Source organism: Puma concolor, chromosome E4 (assembly GCF_028749965.1).
Source record: "Puma concolor isolate L17-30 chromosome E4, mPumCon1.1.hap2, whole genome shotgun sequence".
NCBI lineage: Eukaryota > Metazoa > Chordata > Mammalia > Carnivora > Felidae > Puma > Puma concolor.
The window spans coordinates 41,339,547-41,363,317 of record NC_141683.1 but is presented as its reverse complement, the minus strand read 5'-3'; the positions used below and the strand labels follow the sequence as shown (position 1 = coordinate 41,363,317).

The window sequence follows — 23,771 nt, the reverse complement described above, 5'->3', positions numbered from 1 at the left end:
TACACAGTCTTTGGGATTTTTGTTGCTATTGTTTTTTAGTTTTGAGGGTTTGGTTTGGTTTTGAACACTGCCCTGAAGATTTCTTAGGGAAGACACAGAAAGGTTTACATGTCAGTGATGCAAAACTGATGGGAAAAAGAGGCCTTATTGTCAAAACACCCTTAGATTTCCACTGCCCTGGAGCTTTACCAGGTTGCCTTGAGCATGCATCTCTGCTTTTCATTATTGGACCACTGTGATTTCCACACTTCTTTTTGGAATATTCCAGGAACTAGGAATGACTTTCCCTCTATTTGACCAGTGTGCCCTCTGTTTTGTTGTCTGAATCCTGCAGACATCTCTGTCTTGGGGTGATTCAGCTGACCCCATGGCAAAGCATATTCTCATAAAGAGTATTTCTTTCTCAGAAGAAACTCTCACAACAATTGTTAGGAGAGTTAGATCTTTTTCATCGTTATAAAAAATGATTGAAAGGAGGCAAAGTTGCAATGGAAAAAAGAAATAGTTGGTGCAGAAATACAAGGGAAAAATTTAAAAAAGGCTAACACAATAGCAGTGCAGATAAAAAGATTGTTTCAAGAGATAATAAGCCAGAATTAACAGTAGTTGAAGATGGATTGGGTACCAGCTTTGGGGAAGGAGTGATGGGGTCAAAAATAATTTTATTTTCTTACTAGGGCAATGAGTGATGAAGATATTGACCAAGGTAGAGAATACCGGAGGATTGTTATTAGTTGGTATGGTATTTTATATGCATTGAGTCAAGATGTCTGTGGAACATGCAATGAAGTTGTCTAGCAGGTCATTGGATTTACTGGTCTGGAACTTTGGAGAAAGGTATTTAAATATCGCCATAATTGCAGTAGATTTGAAGCCGTACAATAGATCACATCAATGTGGGCCAGTATTTGGTGAATGAAGAAGAAAAGTGACAAGGAAACTGGGAAAACATCTACATGTAAATAGTGGAGAAAGAAAGAGGACCTCACAGAGCTGAGAAGAGCCGCCAGAATGGAGTGGTATGCTGTAATAATCAGGAAGAAACTAATGTCTTGAAAGGCAAGGGAAGAAAATCTCCAGAAAGAGAGAGACGGATCCCAGCGTTAATATTCAACAGAAGTCTAGTTATATGGGACCAAAATCCTCTGGTGGATTTTCTCCTGCTTTACTAAGGGAAGAAAACCAGTGTGAGATATGGAAGATTTGAGTTAAGCAGCTGTTTTAATTTCTTCTCAGCTCTAATAATTTATTTCTCTTCAGCCCAATTTTCATCACGAACAGGTAAATATATTCCAAATGTTCCAGAATATGACTTTCTTATTTTCACAGCTATGGAATAATGACATTCATAGGGGCCATACATCACCTCTGTTTTAATTGATAAAGCTGAAAGTCACAAGTAAAACCAACATTAGCATAGCATAACATTAGCATGGCAATGATAAAGCTTCAGCCATTGCCTGGTGAAAATTAGGCATATTTAATCACTGTATTCAATCTTTCAGGTCACTGGGTCAGATGTTGTAGTAAATGGTTATAAGAGAATAAACACAGATTACTGAATGTCCAGAAATGTATCTATTAGGAGAATATGCCCTAGGACAGCAGTAATTCGATTTTTTTAATCTTATTTTCTTCCTTTATACATTATTCAGACAGTCATAACAAGATCTCCTTCAATATAATCTGCCTGGCTGCCTAACGTTAACAGATACTATTCTTTAGGAGAGAAGGATAATATCAAGAAGTATTCTCCTCCCCAAGAGAATTTCATAAAAACTGACACCGTGAGTACTGTGCTGTGCCACCCAGATCTCCCCTTCAAGCTCAGGGTACCCATTCTATGAGCTGCGGGGGAGCTGGTGTTGACCAATGGCAGCTGAGACCCTCCCCGGGCCAGAAACACTGCCTCATCCAAGTGTATGCACCATTCTCGAGGACAAGCCGCATGCAGTGACTGGCAGATATGGAGAGAAAGTCAGACTCCTCGCTTTGCTCCTGCCCTGAATCTGGACAACTCTACAGGGCCACGCAGATTCCACACTTCTTCAGCTCCAGTGGAGGCCTCTGTGGAAACTATACCACAGTTCCACTTCTTCCTTTGCCCACATCTGCTTCCCTCACTCCTTCAATGGTGTCAATCCCAAGAGCACCCCCACTAAACTCCCTGCACGCACATTCTCAGTATCTCCATGTCTGGTCTCCAGGGAACATCATCTGAGATAACTGGTATTACACGTTTAAGAACCATTTTTTTAAACAGGAGACAGAGCGCGAGCAGGGGAGGGGCAGAGAGAGAGGGAGACACAGAATTAGAAGCAGGCTCCAGGCTCTGAGCTGTCAGCACAGAGCCCAGTGAGGGGCTTGAACCCACCAACTGTGAGATCATGACCTGAGCCGCAGTTGGAGACTCAACTGACTGAGCCATCCAGATGCCCCTCTGGTATTATGTGTTTTTGTAGACACTCTAGATTAGGAGATTGCCAAGCTCTGAAAGCATTTAGTATTATAAATATCGACTTCTAAACCTTTAAAGTGGAAAAGGACAAAGTGATTATAATACATATTTGTAACTTTCAATCATCCACATTGTGTGCACTAATAGTTTAGTTAATAACGAGTGTGTTCTCCATCGTTTCTTTGCAAATGCCTTATTGACCAGTGTTTCTTATCTCTTAATTTAACCATTCATCTTCCCTTCTTCTTGAAAATTTTAGGACACCTGTTGTGCACTTTGTTGTTCATTGTGTTGTTGTTGACTATTTGTCTTCCTTTTATTAACTTTATTACCTTCTTTATATTCAGATGTTCCCTATATACGATTATTTTAGCCTTTTATATCCATCTATAATCTCCACTGATTGCATTAGCTTATACAAATATCTACTGTGTTCCTTAAAGTATCTGTGATTTTTTTCTTCACCTTGATTTACTCCTCGTTTTTTAAATATGTCCCCTGACAGTTCTGTCACTTTTTTTAAAAGGACCAAGTCTTCCTTTTATCAACCTTCTTATATTTTAAAGGTTGTGCTATTTGTTAGCAGTTAGAATGAAATTTTAGTGGTGTTAATTAGAGAAACTAGAAGTGCCTTAATTATGTCTAGTCAGTCAATCACTCTAGGCCCATGGATTCCCCCATAAAAAACAAAAATTCAAAGAATTAAACAACACAGTGTACAAGATACTGTTCCAAATCAGGCAAAGGCAGAAGCAGAACAACTTGATCTAGACTAAAAATCTCATCACAATGCAACCCCAGCTCTTATTATCACCCAATTCTAAAGAATGACTAGTGCATTGAGGCCCAAAAGCCAAGAGAAAAAAAAAAAAAAAAAAAGGAGAAAGACAGATGACCTCATGCATATGTTTACCCGATGGAAGCTGGAATAGAAAAAACGCACAGGTAAATGCACAAACTTTTACACAGCGTGATCTCAGCATTACCAGAAGCAATCCTTAGAATGTTCTAGACAGGAGCAAGAAAGAGAGTAGGCAGAAAGGGCTGGCAAGGAACCACAGCCCCCAGATGTGCGTACCAGCGCACTCGCGCGCACCGCTCCCCCCTCCCCATGTGGAGGCAATTTTGTATTCTCCTGAAGTTTTTACTTCTGCTAACTTTCCCTGCCTCTGAAAAGTTAGGCTAGCCAGACAGAAATAAGCTCTCTTACCACACATTTCTGTAAGGGGTGCTATTTACCTGATTTTTCCCACTCCGGAAGTCAGAATTTTTTTTCCCTGACTCAGATAGAATCCACTGGGGTAATATTCAGCTGGGGACACTATAGTCACCAGACTGTTATAACAGTGAAATACCCATCGTGTTTATAAATGTCTGTTGATCCCCACAAGTTCCCCCACCCTGATTCCATCTATACACTGACCTCTGCACAGTTCATCCACTAAAGGGGTAATGCCTCACACCACAGGGAACCCCAGAATCCTGCTCCAGCAGCACAGCTGGTGGCCGCACTGATCAGTAGGTGATGAATCAGCAGTTACTTTGAGTGTTGGTCCTACATACATCATACAGAAATTAGAGAAATTTCTTATTTTAGGATTTTATAAAGATGAGAAAGGAACATACAGTGTGCCTATGAGGTGTGCCCTATTATTATCTCTATTTTATAGCTGAAGAAGCCAAAACGTAGAGATAGTAAGTGATGTTGCCAGAAATGCATCTCTACCAACTGAAATGAGAATACACAACTTATTAGGCAGCAGATTCTGATGAGAATTTCCCGGGTCTCCATGTTTATGTGGTTAGGACAGTAGAATGGGCTCCGTGAGTCTCTCCATAGTATCTCCAACTTGTTCATGTCCCATGTGATCTAATCAGTACGAAGATCAGTTCTTTCTTCAAGCCCTCCTTATTAATCCTCAGCCATTTATTTTAAAATTGAAGTATAGTTGACACACAATGTTACATTAGTTTCAAGTCTATGCCATGGTGATTCGACAAGCCTATACATTACGCCCTGCTCACCAGGTGTGTTCCTACCGTCTCTCACTCTACAACACGGCTACAGTATTGCTAACCATATTCTCTGTGTTGTACCTTTTATCCTTTTGATTTATTCATTCCACAATCGGAGGTCTGTATCTTTCAATCCCCTTCATCTGTTTTGCCCGTCTCCCACCCCCTGCCCCTGGCAGCTGTCAGTTTCTTCTCTGTATTTATGGGTCTATTTCAGGTTTTTGTTTGTTTGTTCATTTGTTTTGTTTTTTTAGAGTCCACCTAGAAGCGAAACTATATGGCATTTGTCTTTCTCTGTCTGAATTATTTCACTTAGTGTAATACCCTCTAGGTGTGTTCATGTTGTCACAAATGGCAAGATATCAGCCTTTTTAAGATTGAGCAATATTCCATTGTATATATGTATACTACATCTTTATCCATTCATCTATCAATGGACTCTTGGGCTGCTTCCATATCTTGGCTATTGTAAATAATGTTGCCATAAGCATAGGGGTGCCTATATCTTTTTGAATGAGTGTTTTTGTTTCCTTTGGATAAATACCTAGTGGTGGAATTATCAAATCATATGGTATTTCTATTTTTAATTTTTTGAGGAACCTAGTGTTTTCCACAGTGGCTGTGCCAGTTTACATTCCCACCATCAGTGCATGAGGGTTTCCTTTTCTCCACATCTTCACCAATACTTGTTATTTCTTGTCTTTTTTGAATTTAGCCATTCTGACAGGTGTAAGGTAGGATATTTCACTGTGGTTTTGATTTGCATTTTCCTGATAATGAGTGATGTTGAGCATCTTTTCATGTGTCTGTTGGCCATTTGTTTATCTTCTTAGGAAAAAATGTGTATTCAGCCCTTCTACCCATTTTTAAATCAGATTATTATTATTTTTTGATGTTGAGTTGCACAAGTTCTTTCTATTTTGGATATTAATTCTGAATCATTAATTGATTAATTCTGATCTTAATCTTTACTTAATGAACCACTATAGTCTTTAAGACAGCAATCTTTCCTGGTTTATTTTTGCTTTTCCTCAATGTGTCTTATAGAATGCTCTTATTTTTCCCATCTTCAGGTAATTTCTCTTGAAACCACTTCCTTTGCCAACCGATGCCCTGCTTTGTAGAAAAATTTATCCAGAAAATCATCTGCCCTCATTGTCTGCAATCCCTCTTCTGCTATTATCTCCTAAGCCCACCTGAGCAGGGTTTTCCCCCATTGCTACACTGAAACTTCTCTTGTAAAAGTCCCAAATTACCATCACATTGACAAATCCAATGGTCAATTCTCAGTCCATGCCTGACTGAATAGATAGCAGTGTTTGACAGACTGGATCACTATATCATCTGTGACTACACATCTGTGATTTCCTTTGGAATTTCCAGGACACCACACTTTCCTGCCTTTCCTCCCATCTCACTGGTTGCTCCTCCCATCTCACTGGTTGCTCCTCCTCATCTACTGTGCTTGTGCCTCTTTATCTCTCAGGCCTCTTAACGTGGGAGCTCTCTCAAAGCCATGACCTAGTCCTCCTCACTTCTTTGTCTACACTCAGGCTCTTTGGTGATCTCATCCAGTCTTGTGACCTTCTGACTTTAAATACCACTTACATTCCAACAACTCCCAATTTATACATCCAAGCTTGGATTTCTCTTCCAAGCTCCATCCTGAGATACCCAACAGCCTATATGACAACTCCTGTTGCTATTTAAAGGATGCCTTACACCGAACATGTCCAAAACTCTACCCCTGATCTTCCTTCCCCAAACGACTCCATCCATGGTCTTCCCACATTAATTCAAGGTCACTCCATATCTTTCCAGTCTTTAGGTCAAACTTCAAGTGGTCCTTGGCTGTTTCTTTCTCTCACAAGAATAGCCAATTCAGCAAGCCAATCCTGTCAACACCATGTCAACATATATCCAGAATCTGACTGCTTATCCCCACTGCATTGCTAACATCCTGGTCCTACCCACTCTCACCTCTCACTGGGGCAACTGCAAGTGATACCTAACATGTCTCCCTGTTTCCATCATTGCCTCCCTTTAGTCTGTTCTCAGTTCAGCAGCCAGAGTCATCTTCATAAAACATAAAGTCAGGTTATTCATTCCTATGCTCAAAACACTTCTCGTGCAATATGTAGTAAAAGTCCAAATCGTATAGCCATCTCCAGAACACTATAGGCTTTGACCTTCCCACTGTTCAATCTCCTAGTCTCACTGCATTCCAGGATCCTTGCTGTTCTTAGAAGATTCCAAGCATTTTCTTTCTGTTTGAAACACTCTTTCCCCAGATATCCATATAACTAACTCCCTCACCTCTTTCGAATCTGCTCAAATGTCACCTGCTCAATGGGACTTACCCTGATCACCTATTTGAAATTGAAAACCTCACTTAGTACTCTTGATCTCATGTGCTCTACTATATATAGGTTTTTTTATTTTTCATAGCACTTCTCTTCTTTGACTATCCTACATAAATTATCTCATTTATTATGCATCTCCCCCGATTATAAGATATTCCATGAAAGGAGGGACTTTGTTTGCTTTTTTTCAATAATGTATCCCAAGTACATAAAATAGAACCTGGAGCATGGAAGGTGCTCAATAAATATCCATTGAATATTTGGCTTTGGTAGTGCTGTCTCTCTAACCTGGACACTCTGTTCCTTGTTCTATCTTCCTTGGTGACTAACTACTCCCAGCAGATTAAAAGATTTTTGTGTATTCTGCCAAAGGTAGGATTTTTTTGTTGTCATTTTTACTGAGGTGAGAGTCATGTAACATAAAATGAGCCATTCCAAAGTGAACAATTCAGTGGCAGTTAGTACATTCACAATGTTGTATAGCCACCACCTCTATCTAGATCCAAAATATTTTCCTCACACCAAAAGAAAAGCTCATACCCATTAAGGTATCCCTTTCTATTCCCCCTGCTCCCAGCCCCTGGCAACCACCAATCTTCATTATTTCTCTGTGGGTTTACCTATTCTGGATATTTTATATAAATGGAAGTGTACAATACCTGGCATTTTATGTGGGTTTCTTTCACTTAGTATAATGTTTTTGATACATGCCACATTTTTGCATGTATCAGCACTTCATTTCTTTTATGGCTGAATAATATTTCATTTCTATATTATACTTTGTTTATCCTTTAGCCATTGATGGTCATTTGGGCTTTTCTACCGTTTAGCTATTATGAAGAGCTGCTAGGAACATGTGTAGACATGTAGCTGCTTGGGTGCTACAATTCTTGGGTGTTTTCATTTCTTTTGGGTATATACCTAGGAGTAGAGTTGCTGGGCCATATGGTAATTCTATGCTTAACTTTTTGAGAAACCACCAAACCGTTTTCCACATTTTACGTTTCTACCAGCAATGTGCCAGGGTTCCAATTTCTCCACATCCTGTCAACACTTGTTAGTTTCCACTTTTAAATTTTTATTATAGCATCCCACAAGTTGTGAAGCCTTTCATTGTGGTGACTGATGACTGATCAATGATGTTGAGCATCTCTTCATGTGCTCATTGGCCATTCGCATATCTTTGGAGAGGTGTCTATCCAAGTCCTTTGCTCCCTTTTTAATTGAGTTTTTGTCTTTTTATTGTTGAATAGAAAGAGTTCTTTACACATTCTGAATACTATGCCCTTCCTTATCAGATATATTACCTGCAAATACTTTCTTCCATTCTGTAGGTTGCTTTTTTCACTTTCTTGATAATGTCTTTTGATGCATAAAAGTTTTCATTTTGATGAAGTTTTAATCTGTTTTTTCTTTTATTGCTCATAGTTTCGGGGAAAGGGAGCTTTTAAAGCCATGTTAGTGGGAAAAGTTCCTCCCTACTTAGGGTCCAAACTTAAATCAAATTCTAAATGTAAATAGACCCATCCTTGTAACCCCATTCAACACCGCCTGGACAGCAGTAAATCTGGACATCACCGCTAATTATCAGAGAGCAGTGCTTCCCAGCCCTGGTGTTTTTTTTTTCTTGTGGTAGGAGCTTCCCTTTTATAACACTCGTGGCTTCTGTCCACCCCCTGGCCACCCTTCCCCAACTAGCAGCAAGCAGATTTAGGAGTGATAAGTTGGCATAGTTGGCACTGCTCCTCCTTGTTCTTCCTGGCAGCTGGTCTGCCTGTGGAGAACCTATGTCTTGCCCTTCTATCTGCCAGTGGTGAAAGGTCTGCACCTAAGAGTATACATCTGCCCAATTCTCTGATATAATCTTATGTCTGTAATAAAGCTGTATAAATAAATTCAACCTGTAACGATTGAAAGCCTGTTCTAGATCGCGTCCTATCTAACATGCTGGGGATACAGCCATGAACAAAATAGACAACAAAACAAAACAAAACAAAACTGTGTTCGTTGATCTATGGTGCTAACATGAAGCTTGGGGGAGATGAACAAGATAAACAAATAAACGTTTGTTGGTCAAGAACTCGGGCAAGGAACACAGAGGTGCCATTTTATTATCCCCTCTTATCCCAACAATGACCATGTCATACAGTTTTCAATTTCAGGGCTCAAAAAAGTTATTATCGTTTTCTCTGGTCTACATTCTTGGTTGCAAGCAGTAGAAAGGAACTCTGGCTCGGTAGTGCATAGGTGAGATTAATAAAATCGTACAGGTGTTCACAAAGTAGAGGAGTAAGTTTGAAATGTAAACAGGAGGTAAGGGGGTCTGGAAGCCAACAGCAGGCTGCAACCTTGACCATGCTTGGCTCAAAGCTCATGGCTCCACAGCTTTTTCTCAAGGGTCAGGTTCCGAGGCAGGAGTAACCTAATGGTGGAGCTGAAATCAGGTGTGCATGTTCTGGCTGCCAGAGATACGGTCAGGGAATTTTTTCTGGCTTTTTTCAATTTCCGTAGTGAAAGGTATGGATGGATCTGTTTCCCACTGAGACCCACGTAATGAGATCACTTAAAAATCAAACTGGTTGGGTGTTGGGCTGCCTGCCTGGCCCAAAGAAGCATATATCCATTATATTAACACCATGTTCTTTCTTGCCCCTTAAGTCCTATTAATTTTACTTTTCTACTTCCTTTTTTATAAGCGGTGCTTAGCCTGCTTTTTTTTTTCCTTTTAATCTTGTGGCTAGAAACTGGAAAAAATGCCATTTGAAACTGCAAGTACTTCTGTCTCCTGACCGATGAAGAATCGAATTAAACTTTGAGGCAAATCTCTCCTTCATTTTCATGGAAAAAGCCCACCTCTATTCAAGCATCCATCCTGAGTACAGATGTTTCTAGTAGAGTTATGTCTCTGAAGATTTAGTTGGCTTGTGGAGATAAATATTTCTTCTTTTCTGAAAGGATAGAAACTGCCCTATGTCGTTGTATTATTGTTTGGGAGATTTGTGTGTGTGTGTGTGTGTGTGTGTGTGTGTGTGTGTGTGTGTATGTGTGTGTGTACTCAAGTTCAAGCACTTTCTCAGAGGCAATTTGGGAGCAAAGGCTCTAAAAATTAAAGAAATATGATATTTACTATGGGCAGACAAGAGACTGTAAAAAGAAACTGGAAATATAATGCTCTATACATGGCATTGCTCAGAAGGGAATAACACAGAATGTGGAAAGTATACTTATTATTTGACACTGTTGGGGTGTGATTATCTTTGGAGGCCCCAGGATAAGACTGTGATGGGGTGGAGGTGGGGACGGAGTCGTGAGGAGGCTCTCCTCAGGAGAGGGAGTGTCCTACCAGCACCAGTTCATCAATCACTTCTTTTTGCTGCAGCCATTTTCACCACCAGACGCACTTCCACAGTCAGGAGCCCAAACTTGTAGTTACTACTGCCTCTACTGTGTCCACAGAGAGAGCTGCCGACCCTCCCCCCTCATGTCACTGGCTCCTGAGACATCGGATGTGAGGGTTTCTGAGGGGCAGACCTTGGGTAATCTGTCTGGAGTCTAATTGTGAGGCAGACCCAACAAGCCAGTGGGGAGCACTTACAGCTCCTTTAGAGGGAGAAGGTCTTAGCCCACAGTCCCTCTTCACCAACCCACTCCCGCTGAAGGGGGGAACCCCCAAACTTGAGAAGGAATTTGGATAGACTAAACAATGACAAATCCCCACTGCACATTCTAACATCATTTTAAATATGGTTGTGTCTTTTTTTTTCTCTTGAGAGAGAGAGAGAGAGAGAGAGAGAGAGAACATGACTGGGGGAGAGGGGCAGAGAATCCCAAGCTGGTTTGATGCTCAGCATGGAACCTGGTGCAGGGTTCGATCCCACAACCCTGGAATCATGACCTGAGCTGAAATCAAGAGTCAGAGGCTCAACCAACTGAGCTCCCCAGGCGCCCCTGAATATGGTGATGTCTTATAAGTCTTATTAGTCTTGTTACCATCACCTTCATTTTCTACCAGGGAACCAAGAGATACAGCAATATAATTGTCTGATGAATAGAAATTTAAATCTGATGAATTAAATTTAAATTTAAATTAAATTTCATTGTCATGAAAAATGTCTTTAAATTCATGAATTCAATCCACTCAGTAAGTACTTATAAGTGAAAACCTTAACTCGTGGTATTTAGTACTAATATAGAGTTAGGAGAGCTGAAAAGCAATGTAGAATGCCTTACATAAAGATTTTATTAAACATCCTAAAATTACTTATTAAAGAAAAAAATTTAGAAAAAATACAGTTTTACAATTCTACTATACCCATGATTTTTTTTAAGCTTCATTTATTTATTTTGAGAGAGAGAGTGTGGGGAGGAGCAAGGAGAGAGGGGTAGAGAGAATCCCAAGCAGGCTCTGTGCCGGGGCTTGACCTGGGGCTTGATCTCACGAACTGTGAGATCACGACCTGAGCCAAAATCAAGAATTGAATACTCAACTGACTGAGGCACCCAGGCGCCCCTGAATTTTTTTGTATTTACCTTCTTTTCCAAGTTTTTTCATATCTATGATATTTGTTCATCTTCAATTCTTATGGATCATATTGAAAATATCACCAATTTAAAAATGAAGGCAATAGAGAAATATCAAACTATATATATATATATATATATACACACACATATATATGTATATATATACACACACATATATATATATATATAGTCAAAGAGCTCTAGAGACATAGAGACATCTTCCTGAATCTCAAAACATATTTTCAAACAGCGTATAATAAGCACATACTATGTGACAGAAAACAGTCTGGTATTGAGACAGATTTGTTAATAGTTACCAAAAAAAGAATATGTTTACCTTTCACACCTAATTAACCTACCTGAAATTAAATTTTGCCTATGGTGTGAAGTGGCATATATTTTAATTTCCTTCCATATGAAAAACTGTTCCAAAGCCATTTATTAAATCACATGTCTCTCCCTCACTGACCTGCAGCATGGGCTTTATCATATATGAAGCTGAAATTGAGACATGCTCTGTTATGCCCACTGCACTGTTTGACCGTCTCTGTGTTATTGGTGAGAGACAAGCACAATAGCGGTCTTACCTGCAGAAGGTGGGATGGTCCCAGGCACCTGGTTCCTGTGATGTAGGCAGCAAATCATCTGAAAGGCATTCCTGGAGGATGGGCCTGTTTCAGGGTCTGGATTCTGAAAGTGACCACATTCAGAACCAATTATAAATTACTCTCGGCGTCGTGCTTCCCTCCCATCATCCCCAAGCCTCCATTAAAATCGTGCTGAGTTTTATAGACTTGCCTCATCTTTCACCAACAGAAATAAGACAAGATACAAAAAAGTAATGAGATGAAATCGTACAAGGCAGGGCAGCTGCTGGGAGACAAGTCTCCATAAATATTTTCCTGTTTCTCCAGTCAGGGCTTTCTGAGAAAAGAGTGTTGGTACCTATGTTAAAGGATGAATGAAGAGCAACTAAAATTAGAAACATCTGGAGAGACAGAGAGATTTATCTCCTGGGACCCATGTGTTTACACTGCAGAGTGGTGGAGACACCTTTCCCTCCTGTCCCCAGAGAGGATTTGTTTACATTCCAAAACAAAATCCCCTCTCCTTTACCTTCTCTCTCTGCCTCTCTCTCTCTCTTACTTTCTCTCCTTTCCTTGTCCCCCATGTCCCTCCAAGCCCCCTCCTGGGGCGGGGGAGGGGTGTGGTGGAGATGGGCAGATGTGCCAACAACTCTGATATAAACTCCAAGTTTCATAATTTGGAGGTTCGTCCCCCGTATGCAAAATCCCACAGGAGCAGGTACTGAGAGCGTTCACTGTGCCACCCCACGAAGAATTAGGGCTTGGGGACCCAATGCAAGCTGTTCTATAAGAAAGGTCTGTTCCCTGACCCTGAGATGTCATGTTTATGGGTAGAGACAGAGATGATAACCATGGACGTGGAGGAGACAGGCTGACTGAGATAGAGATAGAGATGTAAAACTATGGCAGGTGAACTTGTTAGCTTGTAAGTAGGGTCACGTTTCAGACTCTTCACAGCTGCACACTTAACATCAGCTACAATCCGAGTAAAACTGTTCTAGAGATGATAGAAAGTGATCTTATGTGGACTAAACAGGCAGCATAGAGACCAGAAGTCTGGAGCTGGATGGTGCTGGGTCTGCAAAAGACACCCAGAGTAGATCTGCTCTCGCAGTTTCCAGTAGCTTTGTGGGGTGAGAAGATTGGTAATAGACTGAACTTTCTGTGATCAAGGGGTTTGGAAAGGAAGGCTGGATGGAGTATGACCCAAACTACCAATGTCACACTGAAGTATCTGGACTTTATTCTACAGGTAATAAATACTTTTAAGCAATGATCAGATGTGTGTTTGCGTGTGTGTGTGTGTGTGTGTGTGTGTGTGTGTGTATGTGTGTGTGTGTGTGTTTTAAAGATCACTCTGACAGTAATGCCTATCATAAATAACAAGAGGTGACTAGCAATAGGAACTAAAAAATAGAGACCATTACGCTAGTCAGTCTAGGTTGACCGATGATGAAGTCTTACACCAAGATCTCTGGATTCTAGTCCTGTCTCTCTTAAATTGATGTTCAAATTAGAACTAGCTTCTCTGATGATTGAAAATGTATTTGTTCCCATTTCCAGAATTAGGATTATAGCAAATATGCTTCTTGTGCTCATTCAGATTGAATATATAGTCAGTTCTCCACTACATATCCTCTTGCTACTCCGCTGCTTAAAACTAAATATATCTTTCCCTGGAAGGGTCTCCCTACTTCTGTTCCCTCAGAGAAGCCACGTATGTCTCACTTCCTCTGTTTTTCCCCTCCTTCTCTCATCCTGGAGCCCTAACAGAAGACGAAATGGGAACAACCAGCAGTATCTTTCTTCCTTTTGCCTTTACTTCTTATTCTTCACCTCCAACTTCTCAGTTCCTTCTTGTCATTCGATCCTTGAAAACTCCCATTTGGAGTTGATACTTGCCACTGACGATGTCCTCGGCTAAACCCAAGGAAAGAATATTTGAGGCTCCAGAGGCCCCAACTCCCATTGTCTGGGGTCCTAGCTCCTGCTGCTGTTGACTTTGCATTCTCTTTCTCTTGCAAGTTCTGTATGATTTGAATCCATGCCTTCAGCGTGTCCTGACTCTTCATCTCTTGGTGCTTGTTGGAGTCCCTGTGGATCCTAGGTCCATTCATTAATTTTTCCTCTCTCCACTGCTGATATCCATGTTGTCTTTATCTCAGGAAGTCCTTGACCCTTGGAGAGAAGCTTAACTTAACAATAATCATTACACTTACCATAATCCTGCATATTAGCATAAAAAAGGTATGGTCTCTGTTGTGTAGATGGAAAAACTAAGTCACAGAGACATGATGTGACTTACTTCAAAGCCACAAAGTTAATGGGTGTCGGTGCTGGGACAAACAGCCTGGCTCTCTTACTCATCATGTGCTACTCTTTCTAGGATGACATCCTAACCATCTAGAAACATTTGTTTTTTCAAATCAAAGGCTTCCATTCATACGCAAGAAATTAATTGAAGCTTTCCATAATACTCACACAAAAAAAAGGTGTGTGTGTGGGAAGCTTAGAATAGCCTAGAATGCCATGATTCAGATTGCCTTTCTCATAAAAGAGAAAAAAAAATCAGGCATAAACCTTGGTCAGAACATTTGGGCCATATTTCAGACACAAACCAGAGAATTTATAGTTATTTAGAGTTCAAGATAAAGCCTTTCAGAATAATTTCCAACTGTCCAGATAATAGAGGGAAAGTGTTTAATGATTTTATTAGTATAATCAAAATAACTCAGTTTCCATCCTATTATATAAGAACTGAGGAAAATGAAATCTAAAGAGTATTTTAGTTACCTCATTGTATGCTTATACTATTTAGTTTTAGAAATATAGGTTCTTGAATCAATAGCCTAAGAGATAGGTAGGGCCACTGGGGTGTCTCAGTTGGTTAAGCGTCCAACTCTTGATCTCAGCTCAGGTCTTGATCTCAGGATCCTGAGTTCCAGTCCCATGTTGGGCTATGCGCTAGGTGTGAAGCCTACTTAAAAGAGAGAGAGAGAGAGAGAGAGAGAGAGAGAGAGAGAGAGAGAGAGAGGTAAATCCCTAAGAGATAACATGATGCTTTTTCCAAAGATATTGAAATATTACTGAAATTCGAAGAACCAGTTCTTAGTTTCGTTGATCTTTTCTATTGTTTCTTTTTATCTTTTAGTCTTTATTTCATTTATTTCTGCTCTGATCCTTGTTATTTCCTTCCTTCTACTAACTTGGGGTTTTGTTGGTTCTTCTTTCAGTTCCTTTAGGTGTAAGATTTGAGACTGTAAGGTTACATTGTTTATTTGAGGCTGTAAACTTCCCTGTTGAACCACTTTTGCTTCATCCCAAAGATTTTGGACCATTGTTTTCGATTTTCATTTGCCTCACAGTATTTTTAATTCCCTCTTTGATTTCTTCATTGACCCATTGGTTGTTTAGTAGCATGTTCATTGTGGCTAGCTGCAATGACCATTGTTGATACTGTTTGTTGTGGGCTCACTAGTGGGCAGGGGTTGGCCCCCTGGCTCAGCTGGCTAAGATGCCTGGCCATAGCAGCTGTGGACACACTAGTAGGTGTCTACACCTGATGCAGCTGGATGAGAGGCCTGGTTGCAACTGCTGCAGGTGTGCTGGCAGGCAGGGAAACCTTCCCAACGCCCTGGGACAGGAGTCACTTTGTGGGATGCCAGTCCAGGTCAAGGCTGCCCGCTGGGCATGGTGGGGCAGGAGCTGTTTTGGGGAGGGCAGGTGTGTTGGATGAGGTGATTCTACAGAGCTCCACCAGGGCAGGGCAAGCAGCGCTAGCAAGGTACATAGAAGAGTGTGAGAACTATCCAGCCAGTTTGGCTGAAGGAGGGCAAGAAAAATGGCACCCACCAATGCTTCCAATCTTGGAGAACACTCCTATAGATCCCTGCCCCTCTGGCACATGCTCTAAAATTAGACAATTTTGCTCTTTCACATATAGCCCAGGTGATTTTCAAATTGCTGATCCAAATTGCTAGGTCTCGGATTGAGTGATAATAGTGCATTGGCCCTTTCAGAGTGGAGTCTTGGTTTCCTATAGACCTCCAGCTCTCCCAGAGGTGAGCCCTACTGATTTTCAAGGCCAGACCTTATAGGAGCTCATCTTCCTGGTGCAGGTCCCCAGGGCTGGGTATGCTTTGATTTCCTCACTCCCCGGGAAGGCCCTCCGTGACTGTAATATCTCTCCCTCTTGCGAGTTGCCATGTGGGGGTTTTTGTTCCTGGTTGCATCTCTGTCCCTCCTACCCTTCTTGATATGACTTTTTCTTTGGAAAAAGCCATTCTGTAAGTCTTCAGGTCATCTTTAGAGTGGATTGCATTATATGTAGTCGTAGCATCAGTGTGTCTGTGGGAGGAGGTGGGCTCAGGATCCTCCCACTTTGCTATCTTCTGGAAAAATCTCTGTTTGGTTTTGGTTAATGGTTTCTATTCCTTTGTTGAACTTCTGGTTTTGTTCATGCATTGTTTTTTAAATTCTGTTAAATGGTTTCTCTGTGTGTCCTTATAGTTTGTTGAACTTCTTTACAAGGATTATTCTGAATACTTCGTCAGACAGTTCATAGATCTCCATTTTTTTTTTTTTTTTAGCATCAGTACTTGGAGGTTTAGTAGTTTACTTTGGTGGTGTCATGTCTACCTAATTCTTTGTGATCCTTATATCCTTGCATTGGTATCTGCACATTCATATAAGTTGTCTCCTCTTCCAGACTTTATAGGCCCACATTGTCAGGAAAGCCCTTCATTAGTCAGTTCAGCTTCGGGTACTGGGTGGGTTAACTGTTAGAGCCCATGGGCAGACAGGGCTTGCTATCAGGGTCTCTATTTGGGTGAGGCCACTGCCTATGCTCTGCACTTGGGGAGGGGAGGGAGCATGCCCCTCTGGCTGAGCTCCATAGTTAAGTGAGCCTGCTGGCTGGTCTCTTTGTTGAAGCAAGACTACAAGATGAGCTCCCTGGTTGAGAGTGACTTCTGGTTGTGCTCCACACTCAAGTGAGGCCTCTGACTGGGCTCTGCAATCACCTGTGGTCAGGTGGAGCATCAAGCTGTGTTCCCTGGCAGGGTGGTACCACTGGTTGAATTCTGCAATTGGGCAGGGCTGCAGGCTGGGCTCCACAGTTGCTCCTAAACTGGTGGGGCCTCAATTGGATGGTGCTGCTTGCTGGACTTCTAGTTCAAGTGGGATGTGAGCAGGCCTTCCTCATGGACAGGGTACAGTCTGTGTTCTGTGATCGGGTAGGGCTCATAGGCCGTGTCCCAAAGTTTGTCACAGCCACAGGTTGGGCCTTGCACACAGGTAGACTACTGGCTACTGGCTACTGGCTGTGCTGTTCTGTTGGTTAAGGTTGCTGGCCAGGTACTGTGATTAGGCAGGGCCTCTAGCTATATTTCACAGTTGGATGACACTGGAGGCTGTGCTCCATACTTGGGAGGGTCACTGTCCAGGTTCCCTGGTCAGATGGGGCAGCAGGCGATGCTTCATAATTGGGTGAGGTCACTGGCTGGGCTCCCTACCTGGGCAAGGCCACAGGCTGTGTTCAGCAATTGGGTAGACCTGTAGGCTGAGCTTCAAGGCTTCCCAGGGTCAATGTTGATGCTCTCTGATTATACAGAGCCAAACGTTATTCTCAACAGTTAGGCAAGATTGTTGGCTTGGCTCCTTGCCCAAGTGGGAATGTATGATGGGTTCTTCGGCTACCTGGATTCCTTGACCAGGGTCCCTGGTTGGAAAGGACTGGAAGCTGTGCTCAGCAGTTGGGTGGATTTGTGAACTGGTTTCCCTGCCCAAGTGCAACCATAGAATAGACTCTGTGGTGGTAGGGCTCATTGGCTAGGCACTCAAATCAGGTAGAACTGCCAACCAAGCTCGCTGGCCAAATGGGTCCACTGCCTTGATCTGCCCATCTGGCCAGAATGGGGTCCTACTGGCTGAGATATATGCACAGGCACTGCTGCCAGCAGGAATGTGGTCCACTGAGATCTGAACCCTGGTTGCGCTAAGCCCCACTTTCTTCATCTCTATCTTATCCTTAGTGGTCAAACCCTGAAGATTCCCCCAGTCATCCCCATGAAGTGAGACCTGAGTGGGCCTCCTGGGCAGTGTCCTGCAATGCCTGGGAAGCTGGGTGTCCACATTGAGCTCTGTTTTCCCACTGAAGAAATTGCAGGCCTTGGGGGAGGGGGGGCTCTTGGTGCAGTGCTGTGCCAGCCTGGGGGAGGGGCAATGTAGTTAAAGAGAAACTGTTCCTCCTACCTTTCTAAATCAGTCCTTCTTGGTGTCTGTCATCTGAGTGAGTGCTTCAGCCACACCCCTGGGTTCTGGGATTTTCACAATGGTGTCTTGTCTATGGAGGTTGTTAGTTGGTCTTCTTGGGAGTGTCTTTGGAACATTTTAAACTCAAGAGTGTAACTGAGTTTTAATGTTTGTTCTCAATCCCCCACCATTCACCGAATCCTTATGCAATGTCAGGAGATTGAAGGTTTACCTGATCTTTCATCGATGGTGGTTTCCATATTTATTGTCTTTCTTTCTGCTATAATTGATGGCACCATCAAGTCCCTGATGATACTGCTTCTCAGAGCAAGCTAGAAAGGCGTCCTCCCAGCATTTGTCTTCACAGAGCACCAGCCTGGCCATAGGGGTCAATCTTCCAGCATCCAGGAGTCATTGCCATCAGCAGCCCACTACCTCCTGAGGAGCTATGCAAATCTTTGTCCACAGAATCTATTCCCTATCAACTTAACCTGGTTTGGTGAATCTCTTCTCTGGCCACTCTCTTCTTTCCAAGTATCAGCCTCTCTCCCCTCATCAACTCTCTTCTGGGCAACTTCAGTCCATCTCCTGTTGAGCCTGACTTCCCCAACAAAAGCTATATGGCTGAAGCTGAAATGATGTGCAAAAGGAAAGAGATAAATCATTCTCAAAACATACTGTGCATTAGAATCACTTGAAGTATCTTTTAGCAAGTATGTCTTAGTCAGTTTTGAGTGGATCCCAGAAATTTGCAAGAAGTGGAAACAGGTGGTTCCCGGACCACACTTGGAGAAACATGGGCCTAGGTCCTACAAATACAAATGCTTGGCTGACCCTGCAAGACGGACAAGAATGCAAAAATGCCTCTCAGCCTTTCGTGATGAATCTACAACAGGCTTTCAGTCTGGATAATAAGACAGTTGATTTCTCAAATCAGGTTATCTTGTTTCATATGGTTTGTAATTTTTTTCTAAGATATAAGGATTCTGGGAGTCAGGACAAGAAACTGTTCCTCTAAACTGAGATCAAGTCATTTAATGCTCAAGAAGAAAACAAGGTATGAACATGATAAATACTGGAATATTTTACATGTTTATATGAATTACATATACATATTTTCAGATTTTGCTATTCCAACTGTTTCCATCACTAGCTTATTTCGTAAGCCTATACATTAGATATACACATCTATTTATGCCTTATAAAAAAACCAAAAAGGGGGCGCCTGGGTGGCGCAGTCGGTTAAGCGTCCAACTTCAGCCAGGTCACGATCTCGCGGTCCGGGAGTTCGAGCCCCGCGTCAGGCTCTGGGCTGATGGCTCAGAGCCTGGAGCCTGTTTCCGATGCTGTGTCTCCCTCTCTCTCTGCCCCTCCCCCGTTCATGCTCTGTTTCTCTCTGTCCCAAAAATAAATAAAAAACGTTGAAAAAAAAAAATAAAAAAAATAAAAAAACCAAAAAGTAATTTTACTTTTCTCATAGAGAAATGTTTCTTATTTGGCTTTCACCTCATAGTATATATCCAGTCTTATGTAACCATTCCTATCTAAGAAAAGGAATATATGAAGAGTACTATGCATAGTAATGAAGCAAATTTCAAGTGAATATTGCAACTTTCAAGGTGAATATTTCTTTTCTCTTTTTTCTCTCTCCCAATAAGTACTCTAAGACATCCATTAGCTGCTACTCAGAAAAAAAAAATTTCCTTTTTTGAAATATGGAAGGCTGAAAGCTAGAAAATGTAAAATAATAATGATAAAAAATGTAAACAGTTGCCTCTTACAGAGTAAGATGCATCCAATGCTTTCATTGTTTTTCTATCACCACCATACATAAGACGTACAGCCTCGTAGAGAGGATATGCCCATAATTCTGGTTTAGATAATTTCTCCCTTTGAACACCTATCCCAAGAACTTTTGTGTTATTATGCCATTTACAGAAATGGGGACAAAATCATTGTGCATTCAAGGCAAAATACAATCGCACATACAATCGGTTTCGGATCATTTTATTCCGTTGTGGTATACTACATTCTTCTTCCTATTTACCAGATAAGAATTCAGTGTATACTTGCCTTAATAACTATCACATTTTTTTTTTAATTTTTTTTTTCAACGTTTATTTATTTTTGGGACAGAGAGAGACAGAGCATGAACGGGGGAGGGGCAGAGAGAGAGGGAGACACAGAATCGGAAACAGGCTCCAGGCTCTGAGCCATCAGCCCAGAGCCTGACGCGGGGCTCGAACCCACGGACCACGAGATCGTGACCTGGCTGAAGTCGGACGCTTAACCGACTGCGCCACCCAGGCGCCCCAATAACTATCACATTTAAGATGCCTCCCCAAACTGGGACAGGAGAGTACTTTGAGTCCTTTAATTAACACTGGGAGAAAAATCTGAGGAGACTAAGAGGTAAAGAGTGGCCCAAAGTCTTTATGCTCCTTTCGGTTCCTACCACGTGCAGTACAGGTAGTACCCCGACCACTAAAACCCACACAGCTTCTGCCCTCCGTTGAGAGGAGGATCATGTCAACTATTTGACGAGTCTTAGAATCCACAGCAGGATGCTCTTCGAATAGTGGGTTCAGACAACAGAAGCAACGACAGCTTTGTGCAGTAAAGCCAGGGTGACCATCGTACAGAGTACGAGTGTATTATTATCTTCACTGAAAAAAAGTATGGCCCTTTGTGATAGTCCAGGTTTCAGATGTTCCACTGTACTTCACGTCACGTTAGGACACTGATGGGCAAATTTTATCTTATTTTTCCAAAAAAGTATAAAAAGAAAATAAGGATTGTCTCCAAATGAAGAGAACGTTGAACAACAGATTATCAGATGGTATGTGGTCTCCTTCCTTTTACTCCTTTTCGAATAACAATATGCTATAGTCACCACCACTTGTTCATTGGTTTCTCATAAGAAGAAAAATGGATCTTAGGTCCCAGGTAGGGACCCAAGTAGGAGGTTTTCACGACAGTATCATATAACTACCCTCAAACAAGAGGAGAGAAAGACCCCTTAAAACGTAGAACAGAATAGGAAAGTTGAAAAAGGATTTGTTGAATGCTATATTTCTGAAGATGTGGTGTGAAGTCAATTTTGTTGCTGAAAATGTATTTTTTACTGCCTTATAGTTTCAGGCATGCTTTAGCTCCATTGCTGAATTATTTTCTTAGCAATGGCACTAAATGTGTAGATTTCAGGCTTGCTGTTTTTCCCTGTCCTTGTTTTTGCAAAGTGGTTAATGACTTGTTAGCCAAGACTTACATGCATCAAGGGAAGCAATTAATAATTCTGCAAAATGATGTCACTCTTTTTGTAATGGGAGCCCTCACAGGTTACACAACTGTTTAGCAAATCTATATTTTCTTAATCAACATTAATATGACTAAAGAGAAATGTAATTTATATTTCATTCAGTTTAGATACCATTACCTAAAATTATAGTTCAACTATTCTATTCGGATTAGTTAATTATGTTCAAAAACTCTAGAGAGCTATCGATGCTTAGCCTCTAATGTGTGGAAGGCAATTCCTGTGATCAGCTCATTATGGATCCATTTAATTTCTCTTGGGATCTTATATATAAAACATAAGCTGCTTTTGTATCTTCTTAATTTTATCCTATTATTAAAAAACAATTAAACCATTTCTCCTATGTGGAATCCATTAGTGTTTTCGGTGTGTGTGTGTGTGTGTGTGTGTGTGTGTGTGTGTGTTTAAGCGAGAGCTAGAGAGAAGCAGAAAATATGTGCATTATAAAAACTTCAGAATGGAACATTCACTTTTGGACTGAGGGCAAAAAAGTGATGTTTGGAACATCGACAATAAGACTTTAAGCAGCTTTTGTCTTATTTGATTTTGCTCTTACAGTTTTCAACTTTTCATGAGAACACAGGCAGTAATTTCCTTAACATCAGCTGTAGCAACATTTGTCTAGATATGTCTTCTAAGGCAAGAGAAACAAAAGCAAAAACAAGCTATTGGGACTACATCAAAATAAGAATATTTTGCACAGTGGAGGAAAACATCAGCAAAACAAAAAGGCAATTTGCAAATGATATATTAGATAAAGGGTTAATATCCAAAATGTGTAAACAAAAATGCAATGGGAGAAGATATTTGCAAATAATGTATTTGATAAGGGGTTAATATCCAAAATGTATAAAGAATTTATACAACTCAATACCAAAAAAAATCTGATTAAAAAAATGGGCAGAGGACCTAACTAGACATTTTTCCAAAGAAGACCTACAGATGGTCAACAGACACATGAAAAAAATGCTCAACATCACTACTCATCAGGAAAATGCAAATCAAAACCACATTGAGATATTACCTTACACTTTTCAGAATGGCTAAATTCAAAAGGACAAGAAATAACAAGTGTTGATAAGGATGTGGAGAAAAAGGAACCCTTGTGCACTGTTGGTGGGAATGTAAACTGGTACAGCCACTGTGGAAAACAGTATGAAGTTTCCTCAAAAAAAGTAAAAATGCATATCCCATATAATTCAATAATTCCACTACTGGGCATTTACCCAAAGAAAACAAAAACAGTAATTCAGAAAGATATATGCACCCCTATGTTTAGTGCAGCATTATTTACAATAGCCAAGATACACACACACACACACACACACACACACACACACACACAGGAATTTTTACCACCTTAAAAGGATGAGATCTTGCCATTTGTGACAACATTGATGGACCTAGAGGGTATTATGCTAAGTGAAATAAGTCAGACCGAGAAAGACAAATACTATATGATTTCCCTCATATAAGGAATCCAAAATAAAACAAATGAAGAAACAAACAAACCAAAAGCAGAATCAGAGAACAAGCTGGTGGTTGTCAGAGGGAAAGGGGGTGGGAAGATAAGCAAAATGGGTGAAGAGGAGGGAGAGTTACAGGCCTCCAGTTATGGAATGAATAAGTCACAGGAATAAAAGGTACAGCATAAGGAACATAGTCAATGATACTGTAATAGCGTTGCATGGTGACAGATGGTAGCTATACTTGTGGTGGGCACAGCATAACACATGAAGAAGTTGAATCACTATGTTGACTATGTTGTACTCCTGAAACGAATGTAATATTGTGTGTCAACTACACTCAAATTAAAAAAAAAAAAAAAAAAACTCTTTTAAAAGACTTCAACTTTTCTACTGTTAAATGCAATTTTTAAGAGCTTATTCAAAGAAAGTTGGGGGGGGGGCGCCTGGGTGGCTCAGTCGGTTAAGCGTCCCACTTCGGCTCAGGTCATGATCTCACGGTCAGTGAGTTCGAGCCCCGCGTCTGGCTCTGTGCTGACCGCTCAGAGCCTGGAGCCTGTTTCAGATTCTGTGTCTCCCTCTCTCTCTGCCCTTCCCCTGTTCATGCTCTGTCTCTCTCTCTCTCTCAAAAATAAACAAACGTTAAAAAAAAAATAAAAAAAAAAACAAAGAAAGTTGGGGAATGTGAAAGATCCAATGAGGCAATAGCACATGAATATTATACAGTATTATTTCAAAGTGTACAAAAATGTTTTTGGTTTTTTAGCCTTAAGATCACATCAGAGTATA

General features: G+C 41.1%; 1 long non-coding RNA gene across 1 annotated transcript in view; it reads right to left on the bottom strand.

Moving 5' to 3' along the window:
- LOC147572619 (uncharacterized) overlaps positions 1-23,771 on the bottom strand; it is a 170,749-nt gene that overhangs the window by 88,958 nt on the left and 58,020 nt on the right. The window contains exon 2 of the long non-coding RNA XR_015245765.1: positions 11,949-12,051. This is a non-coding gene — a long non-coding RNA (uncharacterized LOC147572619). The remainder of the gene's footprint in view (positions 1-11,948; positions 12,052-23,771) is intronic.